The 15,810-nt window shown below is 41.5% G+C and overlaps 1 protein-coding gene across 8 annotated transcripts in view; it reads left to right on the plus strand.

Annotated features, from left to right (window-relative positions):
* CADPS (calcium dependent secretion activator) overlaps positions 1-15,810 on the plus strand; it is a 348,154-nt gene that overhangs the window by 207,553 nt on the left and 124,791 nt on the right. The gene's annotated exons all lie outside the window — the stretch shown is intronic.

Here is a 15,810-nt window from a genome sequence, read left to right on the forward strand (position 1 = left end):
TTGTTTTTTTAATGTAGCGTTGGCCACTTTGCAACTTAATGATAACTTCTGATGACTTGATTGTAAATAATCATTATATCTTATTTTATTTGGGAAGCATGTTTCAAGTCAACATTTTTTTAAAAGTCTGGAATGGGGAACATTTGTGGCCTTCTAGCTGTTGCTGGACTACAGCTCCCATCATCCCCAGCTATTGGCTGAGGATGATGGGAGTTGGAGTCCAACAAATATATACTGGGCTGCACATTCCCCAGCTCTCTTTTAAACCATATATCATATGCTGCAAGATATACTTGAGTTTATTTACAAAAATGTATACATTTGGATCTTCATGCAGTCTCTGTATTGGATGGGAGAGAGCAGAGATGAAATAACTGAGACTCTTTCCTCCAGGTATTTTTAACATCATGAAAGGAGAAAGAGAAGTGGGGAAGGAGCGGTAATAAATAGCCTTATGCCCTTTTTCCAGGTCCTTTGTAAAACTTAAGCAAGGCTTTCCATTGGCCGGTGCTAACTACTTTCTGCCTTGTTGGCTCCACTAACATGCAGCACAGAACTAAGAATATCCCTCAATATAATGGTGAACACGTAAGAGTCTACCAGGGCTTTACTAATCTATAAGGTCCGCAGTTACCTTCCCTTGCCAGACTGTCAGTTGAGCCTGCTACAGTGAACCAGACAGAACATCTATGGAAAGTTAAAAATAAAACACAAAAACACTTTTGCCACTTGGCAGCCACAATAGCTGCACAGCCATTTCAAGCTCACTCCAGCCTTTTAGGATTAAACAGTAGATTTTACGCCTGAAAGTGTTGCTGAGATAAGTTTCCTTTCTCTATAGACAGCGACAGTATTGTTGCACTGATGGTTTTGTTTTTGGAAGTTGCATTCTATACAGTGAGATATCACACTCTGCTCTGCATATGCTACCGAATAGCAGAGTGTTATAAAATAATGAAGTGTTTTTGTAAGCTCTCTGGTAAACATCATCACGAATTATTATACACATTGCCGGTATTTCACATTATAAGGCTGCCACTAAAGTCACAGTTCATTTGATCCATCTTGTCAGGCTAACAGAGTTTGCTTCTCCATATTTTCTTTTTGGTTATGGCTTTCATTTGCTTCTTTTGTTCGCTGTTGGCATTTATTATCAGTATACTGTTGTTGTTTCTATTATTTGCTTTTAGCTTGTTTTCTTTCATTTCTTCTGTTACACTTTCTTTTGTTACTTTTCCTTTTTTTTCCGTCTCTGCTGTCCTTACCTTTTCACTTAAAACCATCCCTGTCATGTCCCAAAGTCAAAAAATGGAAGAGATACTTGGTGCCATACTGCCAGTGGCAAATAATCCCCCAGCCGTTGAAGTAGAGCCAAAAAAGGATTCCAAAAAGGAGTCCAAAAAGAGGAAAGATTCCAAACCCCAGCCACCTCCAGAGCCCAAAAGGTAAGAAATGGCAGTTTTACAAGGTTGCACTGCAGAGTTTGGTATCAGCCACTGAGCACACTGGCTTGGACCTCAAGAAATATGAGCAAGAAAAAGAAAAGAAAACCACAAATGTATTAATGCTGTTCCATGAGCACACATGCAATCACTAACACAGGGTTTGCGTGTTGAGTCACAGTAGCCCCCCAATAATTCACACTTCACACATCAATTTTTGTTTAAGGTTTTTGGCATAATTTTGGCCACAACTTTATTCAAATACAAAAATGTGAGTGGTTGCTTAGGCATTGGTTATGACTATCTGTCCTTGCCCTCAGGGACAGAGCTGGCCTTCCGGACACCAGCGGAAGCCAGCGTGGGAAACAAGTATTGGGTGAGAAATAAAGCTGGGCACCAGACCATTACTTCTCACCCTCATGTTCCTGTGGGGCTTGCACGGCCCAAGTCCGACTCCGGGGACAAGGACGAAAGAATGGCAAGCCCCTGGATTTCCTTTAACGGAATTCCCATTCGCATCATTTGGAGGGGTAGGCACTTACCCCTCCAAGCACCAATTTAACCAATGCCTAACCGCCAACCTTACAAGTTGTGACGATTTGCTACGCAGTAGGCAAAAACCAAATGGCACCAGCCAATCAGCCAGATGGCAAAATTCCTACCAGGCCCTCGCACCAAGGCGAACGACCCCATGACAGGCATAGCAAGGTCAAGCAATCCTTCAATACCCCCCTTAAACAAGGGAGGGAGGGCGGGTGATCCGATGCAAAACGGCCAAGAGGCCGTGCCAACGTCTGGCCCCTGTATATATAGACTCTGACCCCTCCTCCGAATTGGCAACAATCAAAACACCCCAGCAACCCAGTTTAACCATTTAAATGGTCGGGATTCAACTAAATTTGCCTAGTCACTGGAGGGTGGCCTGTTCCCAACCGCAACACGTGCTCTCTGCTAGGGAGAACACGCTTTCTCACTCAGTCACTCATCCATCCATCCGTCCCTTCATTTAGGTATCACTTCCCATGAAACATCGCAAAGCAGTTAACAATAAACACACATCAATAAAAAACATCTGCAATAAAAACACCCACATAAAAACAACTTCAAATCCAGTGCAGATACAGACTGGGATGAAAAATCTCCACTTAAAAGTCTTCTTGAAAAAGGAAGGTCTTCAGTAGGTGCTGAATAGAGATGACGCCTATGTAACAGGAGGTAGTTCTAAAGGGCAGGTACTGTGACACTAAAGGCCCAATTCCTACAGAATAGGCCTCATGGTGAAGACACCCTCTTCTGTAGGACACAGTGATTGGTTGGGTTTTTAAGGGGTGAGACAATCTTTTATTCTGGTATCCTGGTCCCAAGCTCTATAGGGTTTTGTACACCAGTAGCAATCTAACCCAGTAGCTAATTGGCAGATTTACAGCATGAGAAACATGGTGAATAAGGAAGATACAGGCTGTAGCATATAAACTTGAGTGGGCCATGCAGAGGTCTTGAGAAAGAGCTTGTTCAAAGTCCAGTTCAAGGACATCCCTAGATTTGAAGTCAGAAACAGAGCTATCCCATGAGTAGGAGGTTCTCGGCTCTTCACCTTTTTGTTGTTTGTAAGGACCAAGCAGACCAGAAAAAAACAATGGGTAACATGGTTCAGAATAGGCAAGTTGAAGTTTTCCAAAGTGCCTGAGGAAATTTTCAGCCGTGCTGTGTGAACCACAGCTTCATTCATACATTTCCACAAGACTTGGGGCAGTGGGTTACCTATGCTAAGTTATACAGAAGGTGGGTTTTAAATTTTTAGAGCTTTTGGAGTATTGATTACTTACACACTTAAGGTTCAGTCTGAGCTGTGTGGATTATGGTTGACAGAGGCATGACTGGAAAATCTGTATAATCAGATGATAAAAGCAACTTTTGCATCTGTTGATGAAACCTGTAGCTACAATGAGTGTGTGTGTGTGTAATTGTGTGCAAAGCCATTGCATTAACTGTTGTACCATCTGTAGATCTTGAAGTGATTTTTGAAATGCTAGTTCAGTCTATTAGCACTGCAAGTTAAAGGATCACTCAAACAAATTCTAAAGTAGGCAAATACATCACAATGGCTTCTTCCTTCTTCCTTCTTCCTTTGTTCTGTCGTGAGACTTCTCTCAATTAGGATAGTATAAACAAAACTCCACAAAGCTCTCAAACATGCATTTTGTTGAAGTTCACAAGGCACATGTGGAGATATTTACTCACATTCCAGTAGGATTTTCTTTGGCTTTGAATGAATGTGGTTAGGAAGTTCTCTATGGAGTTCTGTAAGAACAAGTGAGTTTACCCCTCTTCCTTGGCTTGCAAGAACTAAACTGAACCAGGTTGCAAAGGAGAAGAAGGTTTTTCCCATTCTGGGCAGAGCCAATAGAAACTAGAAAATTACTGTGCCTTCATTTCCCAGCCTGCCTTGAGGTCTGGAAAGGGGAAAGGCACTACCTTTTCTTAAAGGAGCAGCATTATTATTCCTTCTACTTACGGTAATACTAATACTATAGAGAGATTTGCTATCACTAAATAACTGAACCCTGTGGGGCCAGAACATCCTTTCTAGCAGAAGACAAAACAGGGTAGTGATAGTCCAGCATGGCTATTCTTAGGGTATCTGGTTTACAGATTGGCACTTGATTTCCACTTGTAGTTTTTGAGAGAGAGAAATCGCAAACCTTTCGTGTCTTACCATGCAATCCTATGCATGTCTACTCAGAAGTAAGCCACATTGACATTGAGTTCAGTATAGTTTACTAATCCCAGGTAAGAGTGTGTAAAACTGTGGCCTTAATTACTATTTTATAGATGTTTCTCTTCATCCTGCTCTCTCTGTTTTTCAATGTTTAAAACATGTTTTCTCTGGCTAAGAGCAGATGTGTTTAACATGCCTCTTGTTAGACTTGTGAGTAAATCCATTTGCTTATTGAAGGCAATTTTAGAAAGAAAGAAAGGGGAGAAAGCTCACACCACCAACAACTGGCAGTTTAGCTTTCTGAGAAATGAGGTTGGCTGTCAGTCAGAATATGCCACTCTAGTAATGAAGGTCGAAGAGAGAGAATTCTGTGTGGCTATCAATCTCCCATGTAAGCGATAGACAGTGATGGAGCTGAGGTGGGTTGTCTGTTTGTATTGTGTTTGTGTAAGGTCAGACAGTGAGACAACAGTAGCTTGCAGTCAGCGAGAAAGTGCAGAGAGAATGTGATTCAGATGGTGCAGGACAGCCTGAAGGTCAGGACTGACAGAATGACAGGCCATCAGAGGAAAGAAACTAACTAGATGCTATCCAGGGTCCTGCTTCATGAATACAGTTCTGGGGTAGCTGATCAGTGTCAGTGCAGGACAGGAATAAAATGGCTGCTGTTAGAAATACACCTCTAGCTCAGCTGTGACCCCTGCGCCATATCATGTGAAATGTCTACAAAGCAAAAAGAGAGTTTTGCACTGTATATTTTCAGACTTTGCTGGGAAGATTTTGTCAGTTGACTGCTTAGATGTTTTATTAGGAAAAACTACTTTCCAGGCAATGATAGAATTTGCTTTCTTTCTGTTTCTTAGAAAATCAAAAAACAGAAGGTCATTTTTTAGTTTATAATATAACTTCATAATATTATTTTTCTTCTCCCTGAGATGTATAATGGAATTTCTTTCTTTGGGACATAGATGGATAGATAGATAGATAGATAGATAGAGTGTGTATTCAGCTTCCACGATCTTATTCTCATAATGCTAAACCATGGTTCAGCATTATGTGTGAATTCAGCAAACTTATTTATGTGTGAAATGGATTGGTTCTATATTTCCATTGCTTTTAATCTAGGGACGTAAAATTCCTAAAATAGAAGAAGTGGGCAGGGATAGCCAAGGGGCGTACAATCAAAGACTTGAAGCACAAGCTACCCAGCACAAGCCACCTGCCACTGCCACCTCCTCCTGCACCCAGCTCAGGAGTTGGATGCCACCCACCCACCCCTTACCCTACAGGTAGCTCTTCTGTGAGTGGAGTGCTACACTTATGGGAACAATTGTGTGCATCGAACCCTATGCAGAAGGGGCCAACTGGATTGGGCCCTGTTTATGTTGGACACAATCCATGCAGATCCCTTTCAAGTACTGCATATCTCAGTGGAAGTGACTTGAGACCATGGTTCACTCTCTCACTGAAATGAATGGTTACAGTACAGAAACATGGCAATAATTGTACAATTGTTGATATTTGTCTGTAGTTCATTTGCACCGTTTGGATAGTTTAAAGTATATATATGTGTTGCCGTTTTATTTTAGCATGTAAGGTTAGCCCCCTCCCCCAAGAGCTTTTGGGGCAGAATATCTGTTCCCCTATATTTTTGCATTTTTGACATGTAATAAGACTCTGAGAGAGTTTGGGTATGTGCTGATCATAGGAGAGCCTTGTGGAGCATAAATACTGTGGCAATGCGGACCCCTCCCTCCTCCCGCCTCTGCTACAATTTTGCCTCCCTGTCCAGGTGTCAGCAAGGCAAATGCAGCCATGTTCACTGTACACCATGTGGCTTCCCTTCCACAGTTTAAGCTTTGCTTTTCTGTCCTAGACCAAACCTTCACTATGCGTAAGTAAGTAAGTAAGTAAGTAAGTAAATGACTGCCCCTGACAAAGACTCTTTACTCAAAAGGCACTGGGACTAATTCACTACATTCCCCCTAGTCTCACCATCCAGTGAGCAAAAGCATTGGGGGCGCTTTCCTTTCTGACCCCTAGGATGGAGATTCTTTGAAGAACGTTTCAGCTGAGAGACTGTATTAGGAGGCACCTTCCATGTTCTGCCTTAAGCTAGGCTCTTTCCTGCCTCTGTAATGAATGGCTGTAGGTTGCAGGCCTGCTTTGCTGTACAGTGGTACCTTGGCTTACATACGCTTCAGGTTACAGACTCCGCTAACCCAGAAATATTACCTCAGGTTAAGTACTTTGCTTCAGGATGAGAACAGGAGGCCCCATTAGCTAAAGTGGTGCTTCAGGTTAAGAACAGTTTTAGGTTAAGAACAGCCCTCCAGAATGACTTAAGTACTTAACCCGAGGTACCACTGTACTGGTATAAGGCAAGGTGTTCTGCCCCTAACAAAGACTGCATCCACGCTATACCTCTGAAGCACATTCAAAACTCATTTCCCCCTTCAAAGAATTCTGGGCACTGCAGTTTGCCCCTCAGAGAGTCTGTTAAAGATTTCTGGGAATTGTAACTCTCTGAGGGGCAAACTACAGTGCCCAGAATTCTTTGAGGAGGTTGAAACATGCTTCAAATGTGCTTTAAAGTTCTAGTGCATTTGTAACCAGAGAATCTTCACTCAGAACATGTGGGGTTTAATAAACCACACAATTCCAACACCTCTTTCATTTTTCTTGTATTGGTCAAACCCTCCTTTATCCAGTCATCTAAGAAAAAAACAGTACCAGTCTTTACCATGTCCAAAGGCAGGGAACCAGTAAGATGGCGCAGTATGAAAAAGCATTTCAAATATCCCACCTGCAACCCACTTTCTTGATTTGGCGCAGCATAGCTTTGGCCCCTTATCATTTTACATATATTAATTAAAATAGGAAATACTTCTTTGTGCACAAACCTTTTTAAAAAATAGATAAACACATCTTTTTTGTCCCGCCTTTCTTCCAAGAAGCTCAAGGCGATACCTATCCTTGTTATTCACACAACTGTGTGATGTAAGGTTAGGCTAAGAGACTGATTGGCTCAAGGTCATCCAGGAAGATTCTTGGCTGAGCAAGGATTTGAATCTGGGTCTCTCATGGGAACATAGGGTCCATCTAGCTCAGTGTTGTCTACACTGGCTGACACTGGCTCTCTGGGAATTCAGAAAGAAGTATTTCCTCAGTCCTATTTGGAGACACAAGGGATTGAACCTTGGACCTTCTGTTTTTAAATCATGTGTTCTACCCCTGGACTATGGCCCTTCTCCAATCTTAGTCCATCATTCTGACCTTGTGCTTTTCAAGCAGTACTGCTTGTACCACCTGATATACTGTGAAGCACCACTGGTTAAATGTCCTGTTCTAAACTATTACACCAATATCTCCCAGTTACCTCCAGGACCTGAAGAAGTGTGCGTCTGAATACAGAGAACAATAGTAGAAAGTGCTCTTGTGCTGGTGGCCTTCTCATGAACTTCTGGTTGGCTAATGTGGGGGGGGGGGAGATGCTGGACCAGATAGGCCTTTGGTCTGATCCAATAGAGCTCTACTTATATTCTTACTTGGTTATTCACTACAGGAAATAGGGCTCTGGAGCAGATTTCATAGAATCGTAGATTGGAAGTTACCACTAAGGTCTTCTAGTCCACGCGTAGGCAAACTCGGCCCTCCAGATGTTTTGAGACTACAGTTCCCATCATCCCTGACCACTGGTCCTGTTAGCTAGGGATGATGGGAGTTGTAGTCCCAAAACATCTGGAGGGCCGAGTTTGCCTATGCCTGTTCTAGTCCAATGCCTTGCAATACAGAAATCTTTCACCCAGCATGGGGCTCTGAGATTAAGAGTCTCATGCGCAACTATTCAGGCATTTGGCGTGATCCAGCAAGGCTCTTCATATGTTAACTTTGTATATAAGAGAGTTTCTATGAGAGGTACTAATGAACATGCTGCTCACCCAAATAGTGGGTGTCAGCCTTGAGCAATGCAAGAGAAATTAGATCTATAGCTCTGCCTATGTTAGCCACAAAAATACAGCAATGGCCAAGTATACACATTAGCCCCTTCATACTGTCTCATTCAAGGTTTTCCCATGTGACGTGATGGCATGGTTGCAGCAGAACAGGCAAGAACCAGTAGATAAAACCAGGTGTGGTCATGCATGTGGGGAGCAGCACTCAATTTGCCCTTTGCCGGTAACAGCTGCATTTCTGATGTGACATGGTTATGTAATAACACAATACGCCTGGGCTTACAGCCAGGCAGCCATCTGGACATGCTCTTTGCATCATAATAGTCACAGGTATTGTAAGTCCTCTGCACCGCAAAACACTTTCTAGGGGCCATGGTGTAGAAAAAGGAAAGAAAAGAGGGCTTTGATCCTTTAAATTTCACCAGTTCGGATCAGGTATTTATCAGGCTATATGTGCCTACTAATGGGCATTTTTTCCAAGAACGGGAGAGGTTATCATGAAAGGTGTAAAAGACACTGTGTTCATTTCAAAGCCACACTGGAACAGGCAAATGTCAAAGGGATTAACCCCAAAGAGCTATAATGTGTGTTTATAATTGCACACAAATGCATGCTATTGCCTCGTACAGTACTCCTTGGTTTAAAAGAAATGATTTTGATATATTTGCTTGAGCAGCATAACTAGCCCCCGAGGCACTGTGTACAATTAGAAAAGGGCATGGTGGGGGAGGTGGGGTTTCCAGAAAGAAATCGTGGCCTTAGGACCTCTGGTCCTAATTATAATTTATAATTAACCTTGCGATTTGCACAAAGAAGCAGTGGGGGGGGGGGGATATTGTCTTTGCCACGAGACCATTTATTTTTAAACTTGACAACTCACTTCAGAAAGATTTCTTTGGGGGCTGATTAATAATTAGTCAATGAGTAATATTAGGAGTAGACAGGGACATTTTAGCTTCTCGTGTAATGTGTTTACAATATTTTAAAATGCACACTATGAACAGCTAATTTAGGGTTTTAATATCTCATCATAAAGGCACCTTTTCCTGGCACTATCCCAACCTCCTTTTTCTCTCCACCCCCCAACACCCATCTGTACTATTATGCCCTATTAATTTCTCTAGCAGAATCCAAACAGTATCAAAATGGTGGGGGGGGGGGAGAGGGAATCTGCTACCATTCAAGTCTGAGATATTTCCAATTCTGTAGGTTGACCTAAATTCATATAGAGGTGCCTGCACTGTAACATGTCTGCAATTCTTTGTGTGACTACATAGAGATTTACAGACACCACATGTCTGACGTTTCTGTGCACTGTTTCTGTCCTTCCTCATGTTTTGTATTCCTGATCTGGATCCAAGCATGACATAACTACATTTAAATGTGACATTATGTACACGTTTTTTAATCATTGGACATAAAATGGTAAAATACAAATTGCACAAGCTGCAGAAACCTGTGATTACACTTGTAAACATCAAATATTGAAATGTCTCGGAAGTGGCACCTAAACACACAAACACACATCTACAGCAGAAATGTGGATTTCTTTTCCCACCAATAATGCCTTTTGATTACCGGTATATTCTGTTGCCTTCGACTGCTTGCTTTGCAACAAGAGAATGTTCCAAATGCAGCAGAGAAAAGGAAATCCTAAGAGCAAGAATGCCCCAAACATTAATTTGAAGGCAGGAGGAAGCACACATATATAAATTGAGATAATATGATCGTTAATGACAATGGTTCCTTTTCCCTTCAAGTATATAAAAATAAGTGCAGGGCTTTTAATTTATGTTTATATAATCATAGTGCCGTCTACAGATTCGTACTTAATTAATGAAATCATGGTTCTTCAGCTTCTGGGGAGATGAGCAACAAGAATTAACATAACTCATAAATTTCCAAAAGATGTGCAGCTGGGTGGTAGTATTTGGAATTTGACAAAAAACATTGGAAGTATTATTATTTGTGACATGGCTAAAGATGGGGGATTGTGAGGAGAGTAAAGATGACAGAACTGGTGCTAACCACTGTGACAAGAACTTGAAAAGCAGCCGACATGACATCTTTCCTATCATGCTGCTGAAAATGTCAACTTTGTGAAGGACAGTGAGAAAATGGTTTGCTGAATGTTTGAAAGGTAGATTCAAGAGATGCTCGTCATGTCAGATGTAATATAGTCCACAGCTGTTTGAGAAAGGAAGTCCTTGCAGTTGTGATGGCTCTTAGTTGGCAGGCCCTTCCAGACATCCAGGCGGCTCCAAAAATGGCTACAGTTGACCTGTAGATTGTCTGAAGTTTGTTGCTACATGATACACAGAAGCCAGCTGTGATATTTTATCATTATTAATTCCGTCTAGTGTTGTGAATACATTTTTTAAAAAATAATAATAATAAATACACTGTTTCTGCTCACAGGTACAGTGCAATATACACAGGGGAAAAAATACTTTGTAAGGACAGCTATGCAGACATATTATGTTTCACAAGTAGTTTTCACATGAGGTAATGAGTGACAGCGCAGTTAACACACACACACACACACACACACACACACCATCTTATACCAGACTGGGCAAGTGGGGTTGGACTGAGTTGAAGCATCCCATTTTTCCAACTAAGCTGCCAAGCATAATTCCTTGGATGCACCCATCCAGGAAGTCCCCTGGTGGTACCCTAACCCAGCAGAAAGCCCCAAAACACCACCAGTGGTAGTAGGTGGTGGGTCATGCAGAGCCAACCTGCATTCTGCTAGATCCTGACCCATTCTCACAGTTATCGCTGGCCCACACTGAACTTGATCCAGACCCAGTCACTTTAACAGCATGGAGCTGCTGCAGTGATTCTACCCAATTGTTCTGTCCCGTCCCCTCACTGGCCACTGACCTGTGGAAGCTTTCTGATGCTGCTACAATTTAGGTGCAACTCTAGCTTCTAGTAGCTCCCACATTAAAAACAAAAATGGATTGGGAGGCACTGGAAACTACAATCCCCATGCGTTCAAACAGCAGTAGATGTACCTGAAAATGCTCAGGTGTGTCCAGGCCTTAAGGGTGGGGCCAGCAAGGCATCAGCACTCTCCACTGCCAGCACCTTCCTTCTCAGGGGTCTCTCAATGGAGAGCTCCTTCAGGTACTCCAATATTCTCTTTATTTTTGGTAAAATAAAGGTTTTTCTCAGGCAACTTGGGAGACCCAAGCTAATTCACAAATAGATATAGTTACAGGTAGGTAGCCGTGTTGGTCTGCCGTAGTCAAAACAAAATAAAAAAATTCCTTCAAGCCTACCAATGACAAACACAGTTGGTCTCTAAGGTGCTACTGGAAGGATTTTTTTTTGTTTGTTTCACAAATAGATACAGATATAGGTACATAATTAGTATTCTGGTTAAATTAGTCTGTGTTTTCTTCTTTTTTTCAACTATTCTCTCTCAATTAATGAAAAAGGGTATTGTATTTGAGCTTTAAGGAAGGAGAGAGAAAACGTTGGTGAAATTGTCGTGAATGGGGCATAGGGCAGTTGTTGTGTGTTTACCTTTCAAGATTGCTGTGGTGTTTTGTGAACGTACGGTACTTTCTTCCATTCTGCAATCCATCTCTCAAGTGGTTTGCATTCTTAAGCCTCCCCTTGTTGTCCATCATTCCTGAAAACACTATAATATTCTTGGCAATGTATGGAAAGCTGCCTACCAGGTCTCTGAGAGCTGTTGGTCTGTTTATTTTAAAAGTCTATTTACTTTTCAAGGACTAAATGCAGAAAGATCATTATTTTATATATATATTTAGGTTAAAGGAATGATTTTTCATGGGGGGGGGGGAATGGCAAGCTCACTTCTCTCAGGTACTTGGGAGCCAGCCTCCCAGTTTCCCATGCTTCTGTCAAAGCTCATGGGAGGACATTATGGCCTTCCATTGCCAATAGAAGACTGCTCCCATAGGGCTTTTTCAGTTCAGGAAGTGCAGGCAGCCATGACAGGGGAGTGCTGGGGAAATGTTCAGTGGAAAGAAAAATACAGTGGTACCTTGGGTTACATACGCTTCAGGTTACATACACTTCAGGTTACACACTCTGCTAACCCAGAAATAGTGCTTCAGGTTAAGAACTTTGCTTCAGGATGAGAACAGAAATTGTGCTCCGGCGGCGCGGCAGCAGCAGGAGGCCCCATTAGCTAAAGTGGTGCTTCAGGTTAAGAACAGTTTCAGGTTAAGAACTGACCTCCGGAATGAATTAAGTACTTAACCCGAGGTACCACTGTATACTCAACACCCTCAGTCACCAATAAAGTGTGCTCAACTCTGCAGAAAAATGGAGGCTACTTTTGTGAGGGAAGAAAGCTTTAAAGAAATTGGGCGGCAGGTTTCAGCACAGTGCTAGTTTTATTGCTCTGGTAAACTTCCTTGAGCCTACAAAAGGAGTGGCTCGGTAGTGTTTTGTGGAGTGCAGCAAAATAAGCAGCAGTCTGGTGCTCTGACCCCAAACACAATTGGAAGTACTTTCTCCTGCAATGTGTTCAGAATCAGAGTGTCAGCCATTGCCATCTGTAGTCTGTGGTTACCATTTTGTCTTCTTTGGAAGAAGCCGCTCTCTCCGTAGTAAGCATGTAGGGTTCACCATAAGTTCTAAATTGATGTCTTTAAAACGAAAGGAGTACAGGAAAAGAACAAGTTTTTGAGCCACATTTTGTTTTCTTCTGCATTTAGACTCATGTCAAGACATTTTCAGTAACACACTTCATAGGTTATTGCTGCAATCAGGGAAAAATCACACATTTCGTTTAATAATAGTTTGACAACATGAGATGGGCAACTACACATGATGGGCTTATCACCTCCTATCTTGGATTTTTCCCTTATTGGGCAAGTGCCTGACAAGAGGCAATGATCTGTAATAACTTGATCATGCAATAACTAGTGGTAACAGTTTCACACGTTCAGGTTATCAAGTGATAGCTACAATTATCACATCAACAACATAACTTGTGTACTTGCCTGGCATTTGTCTTTCAAACCTTTTAATTTATCTCAGTAAACAAATATTTCCTATATCTTAGGCTGCCGTCCCTAATTAGTTTGAGAATTACTTTTAGTTAAACGGACCTTCTCTAAAATAAGAGGTTGATTTGAAAATTAGCAGTGCCCTTCATTTTGAACAGTTAGGGTTCTGTGCTTGCACATTTCTTTGAAATTACAACGAGGCCTTCCATTTGGCCTTTTGAGGAGTGTCTCCAAGCACTGTGAGTTGAAACTCTGTGCCATGGGTAGGGCAACTAAGGTTCGGGGGCCGGATCCGGCCCAATCGCCTTCTAAATCCGTCCCGCAGATGGCCCAGGAATCAGCATGTTTTTACATGAGTAGAATGTGTCTTTTTACTTAAAATGCATCTCTGGGTTATATGTGGGGCGTAGGAATTCATTCATTCCCCCCCCCCCTTCAAAATATAGTCCAGCCCCCCACAAGGTCTGAGGGACAGTGGACCGGCCCCCTGCTGAAAAAGTTTGCTGGACCCTGCTTTATGCTGTCACTTTTGTCTTATTGTAGGAATGCTCACTTACTATAAAACAAAAACATACCATGCAATCTGAAACATGCCTACTCAGAAGTAAGCTCCATTGAGCTCAATGGGGCTTACTTCCAGGTAAGTGATTCTAAGACTGCAACTTTAGTGGTAACATTTTCTAGAATAAGGAATTTTAAAATATTCTAAGTGTTTCAGTAATTAAATGTTTCAAACTAAACAACCTGCTAAATTTTCATGCAACTATATATTTAAGCAAAAATGAGGCCAAAACAATATACTTTTGTACTGCCTTATGTCTTCTCCTAGTGATGTTTCCAGTTGAGGCCTAAATCAATATTTTTATTCACTCAGGCTTGGTGTATAAAATGTATACTGAATTCAAACAGTAATACCATAGAATAATCTAAACACATGGGCTATGAACCTATCAAACATGTAAATCTCTCTTTTCCTCAATAGGACCTATGTATACAGGATTAGTGTTAGGCAACCCAATTTTATGAGTGTTTATTTTTGAGTGTTTAAAATTCACTTCATCACTTTAAATAAAAAAGACAAAAATACATTTCCAAAGCATATAATGCCTTTGTTTTAAATGGGTGAGTTTTAACCATATTTAACATCAAGTGCTAATATTTATTATATTTTGAGGTTTCTGCATCTTTAGGTCAGTGAAATATTGACTGTACAGATTGTATTTTTTATATATAAAAAAAGTTAGGAGCATTCTGATTCATTAAAAGGAAAAATAAAGCTTACCAATTAACCCCTGACAGGAGGTTCATTAGAAGCTTTGTAATCCCTTGCCAAGTCTTTTGTATAGCCAAACTAGTCTAATACGAAGGGTTTACAAAGCTTTAATCCAAACACGGGAGGAGGCCTTTAAGTAAGAACATTTGTTCAGTTTTAAGACTTCTTCCATTACTCTTCCTAACAGAGAGAGAGACTTACAGTTACAAACTGAGTACTAGCACACAAGTCCACACACTAGGAAATTGCCAGTAGTAGGAAATAGTGTTGCTAATTGTCTGGTTTGTTGACTTATTTTCTGGAATGGATTAGAGTAGTTAATTACCTTTTGCATGGATTATTCAATGGACAGCATATGACCGCGCCAACCAATTTGGGTATACAGAGAATTTGCACGATTCCCCCGATCCACAGTCTTGGCTTTTGCCTTTGGTTTTTGTTGACCATATCCATGTAACAGAGGGATCATAGGATGGGGAACTGTTTTCAGCAAGAGGGCCACGTTCCATTGTTGGCAACCTTTCAGGGGCTACATGCCAATGGTATGTGGGAGGGGCAAAAGTGAGTGGGTGGAGCAGCAAATGTAAATTTTGCCATTGTGTGGTAGGCTAGTGTCTACACACACAGAGACACACTCCTCACTCTCCTTCCAGGCAAAACAAAAGGCAATATTGTGGGTTCAAGGATACATCCCAACCAGGTGGAAGCAGGACCAGCACAAGCTGTAGCTTGGGGAGAGATGTGGCTTGAAGAAAGTTCCTAGGACCAGGCAGAGAGAACAGGAGGGCTGCATTTTGAAGTTCCCCACCCCGGCATAACAGTTAAAGCAGAGCACTTTGATTTTGTCATGAAATTCTACTCAATATTGATCCAGTGTAGATTCCAATGTATAGTTAGCAGAGTAACAACTTAAACACGTTGCAGGATTCCCAAAAAATAGGCCAGAGGCAATCGTATTTCATCCAGCAAAGCTTTACTGCTACTGAAGGCAAATGAGCATAATGGTCACAAATCCAATACATTCAGGATTGGCGCTGTCCATAAGAAACTCAGTTGCAGCAGACTTAACTTAAACTTACAATACCATAATAAATCTAAATCTTAACACTAAGCATACTATGTACAGATTCAGGTAGGTAGTCGTGTTGGTCTGACGCAGTCAAAATATATAAAAAAAACTTTAAAAATTGTCCAGTGGCACCAGCTAAGTTTGTTCTTGGTATAAGCTTTCAGAAGTGTGCCTGCACACGAAAGCTTATACCAAGAACAAACTTAGTTGTCTCTAAGGTGCTACTGGACATTTTATATATATATTTCATACTATGTACAGAATGCCACGCCAGAAGGAAAAGAGATAGAAAGAGAAAGTGAAACCCGGGCTCCTTCTGGCCCTACTTTTATAGTCAGCATGACCATGACTGAAAGA

Source organism: Podarcis pityusensis, assembly GCF_964106645.2.
Source record: "Podarcis pityusensis genome assembly, chromosome: 2".
NCBI classification, from domain to species: Eukaryota; Metazoa; Chordata; class Lepidosauria; order Squamata; family Lacertidae; genus Podarcis; species Podarcis pityusensis.